Raw genomic sequence first — 17,322 nt, 5'->3', positions numbered from 1 at the left:
ATTCTCCAAGTGTGGTCCCCAGACCTCTGAAAATCCCTGAGACCTTTACAGAGGTCATAAGGTTAACAACTAGTTTGTTAACAATGCAATATGTCTGGTCCTTTTTTTTTTTTTTTTTGGATACAGAGTCTTGCTCTGTCACCCAGGCTGGAATGCAGTGGCGGCACAATCTCAGCTCACTGCAACCTGCGCCTCCCGGGTTCAAGTGATTCTCCTGTCTCAGCTTCCCGAGTAGCTGGTATTACAGCAGCCCGCCATCACACCCAGCTAATTTTTTGTATTTTGTAGAGACAGGGTTTCACCATGTCACCACATTGGCCAGGCTGGTCTTGAACTCCTGAGCTTAGGCAATCCACCCACCTCAGCCTCCCAAAGTGCTAGGATTACAGGCCTGAGCCACCGTGCCAGGCCCCCCCTGCTTTTTGTTTTGTTTTGTTTTTGTTTTTGACACAGGGTCTCCCTCTGTCCCTGAGGCTGGAGTGCAGGAGTGCAGTGGCCTGATCATAGCTCACTGCGGCCTCAAACTCCTGGGCTCAAGTGAGTATACCATCTCAGTTTCCGAAGCAGCTGGGACTACAGGCACGTGCGCCACCACACCCAGCTAATTTTTGTATTTTTGGTAGACATGGGGTCTCACTATGTTGCCCAGGCTCCTCTGGAACTCCTGAGCTCAAGCGATCTGCCCACCTCAGCCTCCCAAAAGTTCTGGGATTACAGGAGTGAGCCACCATGCCTGGCCTCCTCTGTCTTTTTGACTGAGTTTGTTTTTGTACTGATGGTGCAAAGGAATACGGACACTATTGATGCCTTAGCAGGGATCAAGACAGTGCCACCAACCTGTCCGGGTGGTCATTGGATGGCTGTATTCTTCACTGCCATACATTCCCAGTTTTTAAGGCTATTGATTTAGGAATATCCTGGATGAAGCAGAAGCATTAATTTTATTAAATTTTGGCCCTTGAATACAAGTCTTTCTAATACTCTGTGTGAAGAAATGGGAAGTACACATGCACTTCTGCATGCCAAAGTGGGATGGCTGTCTTGAAGAAAAGCACTTGTGTGGTTGACTTACAGGCTGAACTACCTGCATTTTTCATGGTGAAACTGCCTTTGCAAAACATGATAGTAAGAGGAATCTGACCTCATTGATTTAATCTTGCTTCTGACCTCCAAGGTGTTCCTGGTCATTCCTGGGCATAGGCCAACTTAATTTGGGGAGGAAGTTAGTTTATGGTTTAACTTGAAAGCTAAGTTCCTCCCTAAAACTACCCCTGCTCTTGCTTAGGGATGAAAAACCACCTTTGGAAGACTAATGAAAAGCAGCAAGAATAGGATTATGGGAGGGGTGTGAACTTTGCTAAAGTGTAGGCATATTTCCATTAATATACTCCCTTACTGCTCAGGGGTCATGTGGCCAGAGGTCACAAGATTTGTGACTTCCCCAGTTGCTCCTATAAATAACATCAGTATTGTACAACTTTAGATCACTTTTTGAGATATTTTTTAGACTGACCCCACCTGGACTCGTGACTCATGACTCAGAACTGGTCCTATGGCCCCACCCAGAGGTAGGCTCAGCACTCAAGGACTGTTTTCCACACCCCTATGATTCCATCCCCAACCCATCAGCAGAACCCATTCTCTAGTCCCCTGCTCACCAAATTGTCCATAAAAACCCCAACCTCCAACCCAGGGGGAGACTGATTTGAGTGATAACTCCAGTTCTCCTATGTGACTGGCCTTGGGTCAATTAAACACTTTCTCTACTGCAATACCTTGGTCTCGGTGAATTTTGTCTGTGCAGTAGCCAAGAAGAACCCATCTGGCCATTACAATGGAAAGCCATTTTTACTTGAAAGAACAATTAACAGACTTGGTGGCTCATGCCTCCCAGCACTTTGGGAGGCTGAGGTGGGCAGATCTCTTGAGTGTAGGAATTTGAGATCAGCCTGGACAATATAGCAAAACCCCATCTCTACAAAAAATACAAAATTTAGCCAGGCATGGTGGTGTGTGCTGGTAGTCACAGCTACTTGGGAGGCTGAGGTGGGAGAATCACTTGAACCTGGGAGGCAGATGTTGCAGTGAGCCAAGATCACGCCATACTGCGCCCAGCCTGGGCAATAAAGGCAGACCTTCTCTCAAAAAAAAAAAAAAAAGAAAAGAAGAAGAAATTACCACTTGTTGAATTTCACTATAGTATCAAAGAAGAATATCCATAATTATCCAAAAAGACTATTTAATTTTCTTTCAAAGGCCTGAGTTTCTTCATATACTTCAACCATAGAGAACCTAGCTATCTTCTATTAAATCAAATATTTAGAGAGTTGCAAAAATACAAAAGCAATCCTTTTCCTCTGATCAAATTTTTTTTATTTTGGAAAATATGGTTATTTTTCATAAAAGCATGCAATTTATGTTAAATGTGTTTGGTTTATTATTTTTAAAATTAATCAGTAATTTAAAAATTTTTATCCTTTAAATTTCTAATACAATAACTATTTATAGATAGATAGCTTCCCGAGGCCTCCCTAGACACTGAGCAGATGCCAGGATCATGCTTCTTGTACAGCCTGCAGAACCATGAGCCAATTAAACCTCTTTATTTCATCAATTACACAGTCTCAGGTATTTCATTATAACAGTACAAGAATGGCATAATACAATAGATATAACCCACATGAACATAAGCTCTTCTAAGTCCTCAATAATTTTTTTTTTTTTGAGATGGAATTTCGCTCTTGTTGCCCAGGCTGGAGTGCAATGGTGCAATCTTGGCTCACTGCAACCTCCTCCTCCCAGGTTCAAGCTATTCTCCTGCCTCAGCCTCCCGAGTAGCTGAGATTACAAGCACGTGCCACCATGCCCAGCTAATTTTGTATTTTTAGTAGAGATGGGGTTTCACCATGTTGGTCAGGCTGGTCTTGAACTCCTGACCTCAGGTGATTTGCCCGCCTGGGCCTCCCAAAGTGCTGGGATTACAGGCGGGAGCCACTGCACCCAGCCAGAGTAATTTTTAAGCGTGTAAAGAAACTGAAAAGTTTGAGAACCACTGCTCTAACTCATGAAATTCCTTCACTCTCATCACGTTCCTCTTAACTCTGGTTGGAAATGTGATCGAGCGTGAAGGGTGCCAACCATGAATCACTATAACAGCCCCCTTTATTTCTAAATTCCAGAGATTGCCCCCACCTCTTGACAGTTTACCCAAACTCTACAGTAGGGAAATAATATTCGTAAAATAGTTATTAGCATCCAAGCCCTTAATATCAAAGTGAAATTACTTCTTTTCCAGAAAAAAAAATTCTTTCTGGGTAACCCTTTAAGTTACCACTTTTAGCATTAGTTGGTCCTTACTCCCCAAACAAACCTCAAATCCTAGTTCATCTATGATTGCTTTCCTTGTTTTACTTTTTAGCTAATGCTACATTTTACAAAACTGTGTTTTGGCCTTGTATGTTTATTTAATTCCTTTATAATTGTTTCTGACTTCAGAAGTAATGTTGGCGGGGCACAATGGCTCACACTTGTAATCCCAGCACTTTGGGAGGCTGAGGCTGGTGGATCACTTGAGGTAAGGTGGATCACTTCGAGACCAGCCTGGCCAATATGGTAAAACCTTCGAGACCAGCCTGGCCAGTATGGTAAAACCTTGTCTCTACTAAAAAAGTACAAAAATTAGCTGGGCATAGTGCTGCATGCCTGAAATCCCAGCTACTCAGGAGGCTGAGGCAGGAGAATCACTTGAATTCAGAAGGTGGAGGTTGCAGTGAACCGAGATCGTGCCACTGCACTCCAGCCTGACATTATTTATTGAGCAAGACTCCATCTCAAAAAAAAAAAAAAAAGAAAGAAAGAAATACATGCTTTTTGTAAAAACTACCTCTATTACAGAAATAGAGAATGATGTTTGGGTTGATGTACATAACTCACAATTTATTTCTATGAATATGACTAAATATATTTTTATACGTATCAGAACATATATATGCTATTTTGTAGTCAGCTATTTGTACTTCTCTGATTTTGATCTTTATGAAAATGCAAATAATTATTTTGTGTGTGTATATACATTTTTGAGACAGAGTCTCCCTCTGTTGCCCGGGCTGGAGTGCAGTGGTGTGATCTCTGCTCACTGCAACCTCCGCCTCCCCGGTTCAAGCCATTCTCATGCCTCAGACTCCTGAGTAGCTGGAACTACAGGCACATGCCAATACACCCAGCGAATTTTTTTGTATTTTTAGTAAAGACAAGGTTTCACCATATTGGCCAGGCTGGTCTTGAACTCCTGACCTCAAGTGATCCACCCGCCTCAGCCTCCCAGAGTTGAGATTACAGGCGTGAGCCACCAAGCCCGGCCAGTTATGTCATGTATTAAACATTTTTCTACCTTTTATTTTGGGATACCCCTAGATACTGTACAACAGTTTTAATGTTTGGAGTGGCTCATTAAGAAGCTATTTTGAGGCTGGGCGTGATGGCTTAGCCTGTAATCCCAGCGCTTTGGGAGTCCGAGGCGGGTGGATTGCTTGAGGCCAGGAGCTTGAGACCAGCCTGGCCAATATGGTCAGACCCTATCTCTACTAAAAATACAAAAATAAGCCTGGGCTGGTGGTGTGTGCCTGTAATCCCAGCTACTCAGGAGGCTGAGGCAGGAGAATCACTTGAACCTGAGAGGCAGAGGTTTCAGTGAGTTGAGATCTTGCCACTCCAGCATGGGCAACAGAGTAAGACTCTGTCTCAGAAAAGAAAAAAAAAAAATGCTATTTTGAGCTTACAAAAGTGCGAGTCTCTTTAAAGAAGTGGCTGACGTGATGGCCGGGTACAGTGGCTCATGCCTGTAATCCCAGCACTTTGGAAGATGGGGATAGAAGGGTCACTTGAGGCCAGGAGTTCAAGACCAGCCTGGGCAACAGAGCAAAACCCTGTCTCTATGAAAAATAAATACAACAAAATAGCAGCTGCGTATGGTGGTGCATGCCTGTAGTCCCAGCTACTCTGGAGGCTGAAGTGGGAGGATCACTTGAGCCCAGGAGGTCATGTTTGCAGTGAGCTGTGATTATGCCACTGCACTACAGACTGGGTAACAGAGCCAGACCCTATCTTTAAACAAACAAATAAACAAAATTGTATAGGTTAAGAAAGTAAGGAAGTACTAAAAAACAAAACAAAACAAAATCTGCTTCCATAAGAGTATTTCAAAGGGGCACAGGAGCCAACTGAGAGACAGATGGTGTTGTTTGCTGAAACTAAATTGCTCGTGTTAGGTTTTTAGTAGTAGAAAGATGTAGCTTCAGGTCCACTTTTTTTTTTTTTTTGAGATGGAGTTTCACTCTGTTGCCCAGGCTGGAGTGCAGTGGTGCAATCTCAGCTCACTGCAACCTCTGCCTCCTGGCTTCAAGTGATTCTCCTGCCTCAGCTTCCCAAGTAGCTGGGATTACAGACGCCTTCCACCATACTCGGCTAATTTTTGTATTTTTAGTAGAGACGGGGTTTCACCATGTTGGCCAGGCTGGTCTCGAACTCCTGTCTTCAAATGACCCGTCCACCTCAACCTCCCAAAGTGCTAGGATTACAGGCGTGAGCCACCGTGCCCAGCCTCGTGCCCCTTTTCTTCAAAGGTTTACCTTATCTTATGTAAACTGTAGATGTACTGAGCACCAACTAAAGTGTCACAAGTAGGTAACTATTTGCCTCACTGCCACCCCCTTGATTTAAGAAAAATGTATAAATACTGAACTTCCTGCGAATCTCTTTGGAAAAAGCAGCCAGATGCATCTGTGCCTTGGATTTTTCCTAGTTGTACCCTTAAGCTGGCTCAGTACACCTCAAGGAGGGAGGATTGCTTGAGGCCAGAAGTGCAAGACCAGCCTGGGGAGGCTGAAGTGGAAGGATTGCTTGAGTTCAGGAGATTGAGATTGCAGTGAATTGTGATCGCACCATCGCCCTCCAGCTTGGGCAACAGAGCAAGACCCCCTGTCTCAAAAAAAAAAAAAAAAAAAAGAACTTACAATGGTGCAATCTGACAAATACCCCTCAGTCAGGTGATCAAGCCCAGTATTAACAATGTACCCTTGGCATGATGTGCTGAGAATGGCACTTTACATCTGTGATCATCCTCCCCAAACCCCTAAGCCCAGTCTATCAAGAGAAGAATATTAGACAAATTCCTGCCGGGCACAGTGGCTCACGCCTGCAATTGACACTTTGGGAGTCCATGGTGGGTGGATCACTTGAGGTCAGGAGTTTGAGACTAGCCTGGGCAATACAGCAAGACCCCATCTTTACTAAAAATACAAAAATTAGCCAGGCTTGGTGGTGCATGCCTGTAGTCCCAGCTACTGGGGAGGCTGAGACATGAGAATCACTTGAGCCCGGGAGGCAGAAGTTGCAGTGAGCCACAATCATGCCACTGCACTCCAGCCTGGGTGACAGACCAAGACTCTGACTCAAAAAAAATTAATTAAATAAATAAAATTAAATAAATAAATAAAAGAACAAAAGTACAAGGTCTTTAATCGGAAAAGCTCAGAACTCATATCATATTCTGTGGGTGATAGTGGTACCAGATGAACAGGTTATATCTTTGCCTCTCCTAGACGATTCTGGTTGAAAGCTATTTTAAAAGGAAATATAAAAAGTATTCTTTTTTAATAAAAAGAAATTACCAGTGGATCCTTTATATTTCTTTGCAGTCACTTTTAGACAGGTAATTTAATAAGATAAAAGCTGCACTGAAAAAGAACTCATTTTGAGGAAAAGCCCACTATTTGAGATAGATAACTCACTATTTGAGATAGATGATGCATTTATGATTTCTCAAAATTGGGAATACAGAGTAAATCTGGCTAATGGATTGCAAGGACTTATACATGACATGTGAAAGAAGGGGAGATGACATTTTTCTGAACTGTTACATCATATTAAAAATACCCCAGGCACGGTGGCTTACACCTGTAATTCCAGCACTTTAGGAAGCCAAGGCAAGAGGATTGCTTGAGGTCAGGAGTTCAAGACAAGACCTATTTCTACCAAGAAAAAAAAATGTGTGTTACCAAGAGCAAAATATGAATTGTGACCCACCCAGATAAGGATGATGACAAAGAAGATGGAAGAACTTGTAACTTAATAAAAATAAGCAGGCGGGGCACAGTGGCTCATGCCTGTAATCCCAGCACCTTGGGAAGCCGACACGGGTGCATCACCTGAGGTCAGGAGTTCGAGACCAACCTGGCCAACATGGCAAAACCCCATCTCTACTAAAAAAAACCAAAAAATTAGCTGGGCATTGTGGCAGGTGCCTGTAATCCCAGTTACTTGGGAGGCTGACACAGGAGAATTGCTTGAACCCAGGAGGCAGAGGTTGTAGTGAGTTGAGATTGCATCATTGCACTCCAGCCTGGGCAACAAAGCAAGACTCTGTCTCGAAATAAATAAATTAAATAAGTAATATAGGCCATCTCATTTGAGAATATAGGAACAAAGAAAGCGAACAAGTCAAATGTGGTAAGTCTGGAGGGAAGCTAATTCACAGAAAGAACAAATGGACTAAAAGACGTAGTTCCTGGGCTAAGGAAGGTGGTTGATCAATAATATTAACTTGGGCTGGGTGCATTGGCTCATGCCTTTAATCCCAGCATTTTGGGAGGCCGAGGCGGGCAGATCATGAGGTCAGGAGATCCAGACCATCCTGGCCAACATGGTTAAAACCTGTTCTTCTAAAATACAAAAAATTAGCTGGGCGTGGTGGTATGCGCCTGTAGTCCCAGCTACTCGGGAGACTGAGGCAAGGGAATCACTTGAACCTGGGAGGCAGAGATTGCAGTGAGCCTTGATAGCATGGCTGCACTCCAGCCTGGCAACAGAGTGAGACTCCGTCTAAAAAAAAAAAAAAAAAAATTAACTTGTACCAAGTGGTTCCTGAATACTGGGTTTGCTCAACATCAATGTTAGAAGTAGAAACTACCCAACATTATACAACCAGATTTCTAAAATAGCATACTTAGACTTAGCGAGGCTGAGGCAGGTGGATCACCTGAGGTCACAGTTCAAGACTAGCTTAGTCAACGTGAAAGCCCGTCTCTACTAAAAATAAAAAAATAAAATAAAACAAAAATTAGCTGTGTGTGGTGGTGCATGCCTATGATCCTAGCTACTTGGGAGGCTGAGGCACGAGAATCGCTTGAACCTGAGAGGCAGAGGTTGCAGCCTGGGCGACAGAGCAAGACTCCACCCAAAATAAAATAAAAAAATAAAATAGCTTACTTAGATATGGATGGCAAGGTTAAGAATCTGAGCTAAGTGTCAATGCCTTTTCCAATAAATAAAATATGTGTTAAGTAAGCCAAAAGAAAAAAAGAAAAAAATGGACTTTTATTAACCTTATGGTTTACTTGACTAGATCTCTGTGGGCAAGTGAATAAGACTAATATACTAAGAATTGTGTAGTGGGGTTTTTGTTTTCTTTTTTTTCTTTTCTAGAGACAGAGTCTTGCTATGTTGCCCAGGCTGGTCTGAAACTCCTGGTCTCAAGCAATCCTCCTGTCTTGGCCTCCCAAAGTGCTGGAATTATAGGCATGAGCTACTGTGCCCGGTCTTGTACAGTCATTTAATATTTAATAAAACATTCTATAAAATAAAATAGTCTGGCATAACACCAACCTAAAAAAAGGTTAGCAACATCTTGCTTCCAAAAAGACATCTTTTTTTTTTTTTTTTATTGATCATTCTTGGGTGTTTCTCGCAGAGGGGGATTTGGCAGGGTCACAGGACAATAGTGGAGGGAAGGTCAGCAGATAAACAAGTGAACAAAGGTCTCTGGTTTTCCCAGGCGGAGGACCCTGTGGCCTTCCGCAGTGTTTGTGTCCCTGGGTACTTGAGATTAGGGAGTGGTGATGACTCTTAACGAGCATGCTGCCTTCAAGCATCTGTTTAACAAAGCACATCTCGCACCGCCCTTAATCCATTTAACCCTGAGTGGACACAGCACATGTTTCAGAGAGCACAGGGTTGGGGGTAAGGTCACAGATCAACAGGATTCCAAGGCAGAAGAATTTTTCTTAGTACAGAACAAAATGAAAAGTCTCCCATGTCTACTTCTTTCTACACAGACACGGCAACCATCCGATTTCTCAGTCTTTTCCCCACCTTTCCCCCCTTTCTATTCCACAAAACCGCCATTGTCATCACGGCCCGTTCTCAATGAGCTGTTGGGTACACCTCCCAGACGGGGTGGTGGCCGGGCAGAGGGGCTCCTCACTTCCCAGTAGGGGCGGCCAGGCAGAGGCGCCCCTCACCTCCTGGACGGGGCGGCTGGCCGGGTGGGGGGCTGACCCCCCCACCTCCCTCCCGACCGGGCGGCTGGCCTGGCGGGGGCTGACCCCCACCTCCCTCCGGACGGGGTGGCTGCCGGGCGGAGACGCTCCTCACTTCCCAGACGGGGTGGCTGCCGGGCGGAGGGGCTCCTCACTTCTCAGACGGGGCGGCTGGGCAGAGACGCTCCTCACCTCCCAGACAGGGTCGCAGCCAGGCAGAGATGCTCCTCACATCCCAGACGAGGCGGCGGGGCAGAGGCGCTCCCCACATCTCAGATGATGGGCGGCCGGGCAAAGACGCTCCTCACTTCCTAGATGGGATGGCAGCCGGGAAGAGGCGCTCCTCACTTCCTAGATGGGATGGCGGCTGGGCAGAGATGCTCCTGACTTTCCAGACTGGGCAGCCAGGCAGAGGGGGCTCCCCACGTCCCACACGATGGGTGGCCAGGCAGAGACGCTCCTCACTTCCCAGACGGGGTGGCGGCCGGGCAGAGGCTGCACTCTCGGCACTTTGGGAGGCCAAGGCAGGCGGCCGGGAGGCAGAGGCTGTAGCGAGCCGAGATCACGCCACTGCACTCCAGCCTGGGCACCATTGAGCACTGAGTGAACCAGACTCCGTCTGCAATCCCGGCACCTCGGGAGGCCGAGGCCGGCGGATCACTCGCGGCCAGGAGCTGGAGACCAGCCCAGCCAACACAGCAAAACCCCTTCTCCACCAAAAAAACACGAAAACCAGTGAGGCATGGTGGCGCGCGCCTGCAATCACAGGCACTCGGCAGGCTGAGGCAGGAGAATCAGGCAGGGAGGTTGCAGTGAGCCGAGATGGCAGCAGTACAGTCCAGCTTCGGCTCGGCATCAGAGGGAGACGTGGAAAGAGAGGGAGAGGGAGACCGTGGGGAGAGGGAGAGGGAGAGGGCACTTTTTTTTCACTCAAAAGACATCTTTTGCTATTAGAAAATAAAACAAAGAAAAAACATTCACAATATGAACTCTTAGATCAGAGTATGCACCAAACATTCCGCTAGAAATAAAAAAGGATAAATCTGCTGGGCCTTTTATAACCTGCACTACATGTAACAAGTTACTCACTTGAAGCCTACATCCTCATCACATTTCTCTTATTAGAAAAGATTGGAGGCATGGCCCCTATTGCACTGTTTTATACTTTATTTTCTGTTTTTCTGGTTTTATTTTTATTTTTAAATGACCCAGGCCAGGCGTGGTGGCTCATGCCTGTAATCCCAGCACTTTGGGAGGCCGAGGCAGGTGGATCACTTGAGGTCAGGAATTTAAGACCAGCCTGGCCAACATGGCGAAACCTCGTCTCTACTAAAAATAGAAAAATTAACTGGGCATGGTGGTGCATACCTGTAATCCCAGCTACTCGGGAGGCTGAAGCAGGAGAATCGCTTGAACCCGGGAGGCAGAGGTTGCAGTGAGTCAAGATAGCACCACTGCACTCCAACCTGGGAGACAGAGTCCATCTCAAAAAAAAAAAAACAAAAAAAAAAGACCCTACGGTAAAAATTGACTGGGGAGAGGGGTGTTCCTTCTATCCATTTCAACCCACTTACAGCCATGTGTGGCCATCACCACAATCAGGATACAGAAGAGTTCCATTCTCCCCAATAAGCTGTCCTGAGCTCTTCCTCTATATATCACAGGGTTTTCTTTCCATGTCGCCATGGGTTTTCATCCATGTCCTTTGCCACCTGAGTTTTTCTCCCTTCTTCCCAGTCATTTCTGACCACTTGAGCCTTGAAACAATCAGGAATGGAGAGTGCCTCTATCCTAGGAGTGAGAAAAGGGAGAGGGAATTAGAGGAGAGGCCTTCTGGGTTGTGGGAATACAGGAACCTTATTCAGATCAGATCATGAGGTTTCCAGCCTTCTATCTGGAAGAGTCTCATAGCCAGTTGGGCATTTAATTTAGCTCAACTAAAAATCTCTAATAAAGGTGAGAGGTATTAAGCCATCAACAGATATTCACCTGATGTCGCTGGCAATAGTGGCTTATAATTGTGGGACAGCTCAAAACTACAGAACCAGTTGCTTTCAGCATGGAGACAACGGGTCTACCATTGTAGAAAATGTGGAGACCACACTTTGACCTCATTAGTACCAACATCTAGCCATACACAGGAATCTGTTTTAATATCACCAGATTAACTCACATCAAAACAGTTGCTTTGATTTTTAGGGTCCATTATTATTCCTGTTTTACTGGAAGCTACAATGAAGACTTAAGTGATGGAAGTGTCAACACAATAGATTCATGCCTACTAATTCCTGCTGTAGAACCCCTGAGACCAAGATTAGTTTTGAACTGAAGAGTTACAAGTGGGATGCTAGGTCCTCTCACAGCTCAGTGACCACACACACAAGCACTCGTTTCTTCTGAATCAACTCTTATAACTCTTCAGTTCCAAACTAATCTTTTGTATCATTCAAACCTATTCTAGTATCAAAAGCATAATTAGAAGACGTATTTCACCCAGAACTAGAGCAGTTGCTATTGACATTTGTAGCAGTACAGCTTGTGCTCGGCTCCCTGCTCTAATTCTAGTGCACCAAAGGGGAATGGTTTCTAATTAGAGGGAGTAGAACTAACAGAGCATGAAAAACAGGGTATCTGTGTTGTAGCTGTAACATACCTAAGTTATTTAGTGTCTGCACTTGACTAATAAAATAAGAAACAGCCTCCCAAAATGCTGGGATTACAGGTGTGAGCCATTGCCAGGCAGGCCAATCACCTGAAGTTGAGAGTTCGAGACCAGCCTGGCCAATAAGGTGAAACCCCATCTCTACCAAAAATACAAAAATTAGCCAAGCGTGGTGGCACATGCCTGTAATCCCAGCTACTTGAAAGGCTGAGGCAGGAGAATCACTTGAACCCGGGAGGCAGAGGTTACAGTGAGCTGAGATTGTGCCACTCCAGCCTGGGTGACAGAGAGAGACTCCATCTCAAAAAAACAAAATAATAACATTAATAAAAATAAAAACAAAATAAAATAAGAAACAGGCTGGGTGCTGTGACTCACACCTGCAATCCCAACACTTCGGGAAGCCAAGGCAGGTGGATAACTTGAGGCCAGGAGTTCAAGACCAGCCTGGCCAACACAGTGAAATCCTGTCTCCACTAGAAATACAAAAATTAGCCAGGCATGGTAGCACATGCCTGTAATTCCAGCTACTTGGGAGGCTGAGGCATGAGAATCACTGGAACCTGGGAGGCAGAGCTTACAGTGAGCTGAGACTGTTCCACTGCACTCCAGCCTGAGCAACAGAGCTAGACTCTGTCTCAAAAAAATAATAAAAAATAAATAAATTTAAAGGCCGGGCACCGTGGCTTATACCTGTAATCCCAGCACTTTGAGAGACCAAGGCGGGTGGATCATGAGGTCAGGAGTTCAAGACCAGCCTGGCCAAGGTGGTGAAACCTTGTCTCTACTAAAAATGCAAAAATTAGCCGGGCGCAGTGGCAGGCGCCTGTAATCCTGGCTACTCGGGAGGCTGAGGCAGGAGAATCGCTTGAACCTGGGGGGCGGAAGTTGCAGTGAGCTGAGATCACACCACTGCACTCCAGCCTGGGCAATAGAGTGAGACTCTGTCTCAGAAAAAAAAAAAAAAATTTAAGAAGAAACAACCTAGGTGACAATGTTAGTTCCAGCCACAATACTCCAATTATTAAAATCGAAGTTCAACAATGCTGCCTGTCTATTATGGGGAAGAGCTAGTTATAACATTAGTATGAAGAGCTCTCTAATTTAATGTTTTCATTGTGTCCAATCTGTTAGATATTTGTAAATTGTCTAATCCAGAAACCTATGCACTTTCAAGGTAACTCCATCCCAAATCTACTTGACTCAAAAATTTTTTTTTTTTGTTTTTGAGACAGAGTCTTGCTCTGTTGCCCAGGCTGCAGTGCAGTGGTGTGATCGCAACTCACTGGAGCTTCAAACTCCTGGGCTCAAGGGATCCTCCCACTTCAGCCTCCTGAGTAGCTGGGACACAGGCGCCCGCCATCAGGCCAAGCTAATTTTTTGTATTTTTAATAGAGACGAGGTTTAAGTATGTAGCCCAGGCTGGTCTCGAACACCTGACCTCAAGTGATCTGCCCACCTCAGCCTCCTAAAGTGCTGGGATTATAGGCATGGGCCACCATACCTGGCTGCTCAAAATGTTTTCACTGATGCAGGATTTTCCCCAGTCAGTATGAACTAATATTGCTTTCATACTCTGCCTCTCATTTATTCTTTCTCCTCTAGATATAATCTAAAGGTTTACAATAAAATGTAACCTCTCCAAGGGATAGATCTTGGAATTGAGGGGATCCACTTAAAAAAAAAAAAGAATGTAAAAATGCAAATAAAAAATGCTAGTGCCTGGCATAGGGCCTTGGGAAACGAAATTTAAGCTTCTTTAGCTTTGTGATAACTCATTTCTGTCTCCAACATCTGGAAAACTTTAAACATAGTCCATTAGCTGTACAAAAACACTGTTATTGAGATAAGCATACACATGCGCGCACACACACGATTTCACACATACATGCAGGGTCCATAAGATGACACCAGAGACTGGGCGTAGTGGCTCACACCTGTAATCCCAGCACTTAGGGATGCCGAGGAAGGTGGATTGCTTGAGCTCAGGAGTTGGAGACCAGCCTGGGTGACATGGAGAAACCCTGTCTTTAGAAAAATACAAAAATTAGCCAGACATGGTGTAGTGCATTTGTAATCTTAGTTACTCTGGAGGCTGAGGTGGGAGGATGGCTTGAGCCCAGGAGTTCAAGGCTGCAGTGAACCAAGATCTCGCCATTGCACTCTAGCCTGGGAAGATGGCCCCAGACATTACTCTTCCCATTAAGGTTAACCCCTTGACTTCCTGGTCTCCTTCCCTTTTCTCTCCTCCCCTCTATTTATTTTGATTGCCTAGAACCTTGGTGTAGGGAAGGAGGTGGAATTGCTGGGCTTCTTTTCCAATTTTTAGTTGTGTTAAGCATAGGGTAAATTTTAGGAAACCACAGTAATGTGCAAATACAGGCACTCAATACATTAATGGCAAATTAATTAAATGTATAAGTAACCATGGAATCCAATATATATTTTTTTAACATGAACAGTCCTACTAAAGGAAGAATCAAAGACTTTTTTTGGGGGGGGACAGTCTTGCTCTTGTTGCCCAGGCTGCAGTGCAATGGCACAATCTCAGCTCACTACAACCTCCGCCTCCTGGGTTCAAGCGATTCTTTTGCCTCAGCCTCCTGAGTAGCTGGGATTATAGGCACCTGCCACCACACCCAGCTAATTTTGTATTTTAAGTAGAAACGGAGTTTCTCCATGTTGGTCAGGCTGGTCTCGAATTCCCGACCTCAGGTGATCCACCCGCCTGGGCCTCCCAATGTGCCGGGATTACAGGCGTGAGCCACTGTGCCCAGCCCAAAGACTCTTAAAGATATATTCAGGCTTGAGAAATGTGTTGAAACAAACAACACGACATTCAATAGGGATTGAATGTGATGGCTTGGATTTAGGTTTTAAAAAACTAAGTAATTGGCTGGGCGCGGTGGCTCACGCCTGTAATCCCAGCACTTTGGGAGGCCAAGGCGGGTGGATCCCGAGGTCAGGAAATCGAGACCATCCTGGTTAACACCGTGAAACCCCGTCTCTACCAAAAATAGAAAAAAATTAGCCGGGCGTGGTGGCCAGCGCCTGTAATCCCAGCTACTCGGGAGGCTGAGGCAGGAGAATGGCGTGAACCCGGGAGGCGGAGCTTGCAGTGAGCCGAGATGGCGCCACTGCACTACAGCCTGGGCGACAGAGCGAGACTCCGTTTCAAAAAAAAAAACCAAAAAACTAAGTAATTGGGCCGGGTGCGGTGGCTCACGCCAGTAATCCCAGCACTTTGGGAGGGAGACCATCCTGGCTAACACAGTGGAAACCCGTATCTACTAAAAAAATACAAAAAAATTTGCCGGGTGTGGTGGCGGGCGCCTGTAGTCCCAGCTCCTCAGGAGGCTAAGGCAGGAGAATCACTTGACCCCGGGAGGCAGAGGTTGCAATGAGCCGAGATCACGCCATTGCACTCCAGCCTGGGCGACAGAGCGAGACTCCATCTCAAAAAAAGAGAAAAAAACCCAAAACTAATTACATACAATAAAGGGAATATAATTAATGTTCAACAGAAGCTTTACTAAAAGCCATGAACCTGGCTCCTGAAAGAGGCAATGTCCTGAAAAAAAAAAAAAAGTCAACAAACATCGATAAACTTTAGGAGAAAAACACACAGCAAATGACATATTGGTATGATGACAATGTACTTTACACATAGATAGCTAGGAAGGATGAGAACAGCATATATTTCCAACAATCACTGAAGTAACAGATAAAAATTTAGAGGGTTGGAGATTAAACAAAAATGTGTAGGTGCTATAGAAAAAATGCGTTCCCCCAAAATTCATATGTTGAAACCTAATCCCCAATATGATGGTTTTCGTAGTACAGGGCTTTGGGAGGTGTTACGTCATCAGGGTGGAGGTCTTCTGAATGGGATTAGTGCCTTTACAAAAGAGTTCCCAGAGAGCTCCCTCACTTCTTCAGTCATGTGAGTACACAGCAAGAGGACGACCATCTGTGATCCACAGAGGGGCCTTCACCAGACACACCTTGATCTTGGACTTAGCCTCCTATAAAAAATAAATGTGTTTTTTGTTTTTTTTGTGTGTTTTTTTGTTGTTGTTGTTGTTTTTGAGAAGGAGTCTCACTCTGTAGCCCAGGCTGGAGTGCAGTGGCGCGATCTCCGGTCACTGCAAGCTCCGCCTCTCAGGTTCACGCCATTCTCCTGCCTCAGCGTCCCGAGTAGCTGTGACTAGAGGCGCCGGCCACTACGCCCGGCTAATTTTTTTTTTTTTTTTTTTTAGAGATGAGGTTTCACCGTGTTAGCCAGGATGGTCTCAATCTCCTGACCTCATGATCCGCCCACCTCGGCCTCCCAAAGTGCTGGGATTACAGGTGTGAGCCACCACACCGGGCCAAATGTTTGTTGTTTATAAGCCACCCAGTCTATGGCATTTTGTTATGGCAGCCCAAGTGGAAAGATAGTGTTTCTGATGTTATTATAACTCCTGTTAGAAAAAGGATAAATTATGTCTGCATTGCCCTTACCTGGTTTTGAAAGCAGAGTGGTTATGATCTGAAAAAGGATTACAGGTGATGACTTTGAAAGTAGGCTGAAGGCTAAGATTTTAAAGAAAAGGGCAGTTTACTTTATGCCAGTGTGTCTGATGTTATCATTATAACTCCTGTTAGCAATAAGGAAAAAGGATAAATTATGTCTGCATTGCCCTTAACCTGTTTTTTTTTTTTTTTTTTTTTTTGAGGCAGAGTTTCACTCTGTCGCCCAGGGTAGAGTGCAGTGGCATGATCTCAGCTCACTGCAAGCTCCACCTCCCGGGTTCACACCATTCTCCTGCCTCAGCCTCCCGAGTAGCTGGGACTACAAGCGCCCGCCACCGTGCCCGGCTAATTTTTTGTATTTTCAGTAGAGACGGGGTTTCACTGTGTTAGCCAGGATGGTCTCGATCTCCTGACCTCGTGATCCACCCACCTTGGCCTCCCAAAGTGCCGGGATTACAGGCATGAGCCACCGCGCCCAGCCGCCCTTAACCTGGTTTTGAAAGCAGAGTGATTATGATCTGAAAAAGAATTATAGGTGGCGGTTTTCAAAGTAGGCTGAAGGTCAAGATTTTAGAGAAAAGGGCAGTTTATTACTTCAAGTGTTTTTCATAATTGTCGATAAACAAATATACATAAAATACCTCCAAAAAGATACATGCCTAAGTGTTGCCTCTGGGGAGAACTAGAGAAGTAGGGACACAGAAATGTGTCCTTTAATGTTGTTGTATCTTTAATGTCATGTGAATTTTGTGCCATGTTTATGTATCATCAATTTAACACTTATTAATTTTAAATAGTAGAAGACTTGGGCCTGGCACGGTGGCTCATGCC

General features: G+C 45.1%; 1 protein-coding gene across 1 annotated transcript in view; it reads right to left on the bottom strand.

The window, feature by feature from the left end:
• CUL2 (cullin 2) overlaps nt 1–17,322 on the bottom strand; it is a 124,781-nt gene that overhangs the window by 88,031 nt on the left and 19,428 nt on the right. Inside the window, exon 2 of the mRNA XM_063710154.1 lies at nt 10,889–11,105. The gene's annotated coding sequence lies outside the window, so the exon portion shown is untranslated. The remainder of the gene's footprint in view (nt 1–10,888; nt 11,106–17,322) is intronic.

The sequence above is a fragment of the Gorilla gorilla genome, chromosome 8 (genome assembly GCF_029281585.2).
Source record: "Gorilla gorilla gorilla isolate KB3781 chromosome 8, NHGRI_mGorGor1-v2.1_pri, whole genome shotgun sequence".
In the NCBI taxonomy this organism is placed as follows: domain Eukaryota; kingdom Metazoa; phylum Chordata; class Mammalia; order Primates; family Hominidae; genus Gorilla; species Gorilla gorilla.
Note: the sequence above shows the minus strand (reverse complement) of the source record. Positions and strands in the feature narration are given on the sequence as shown.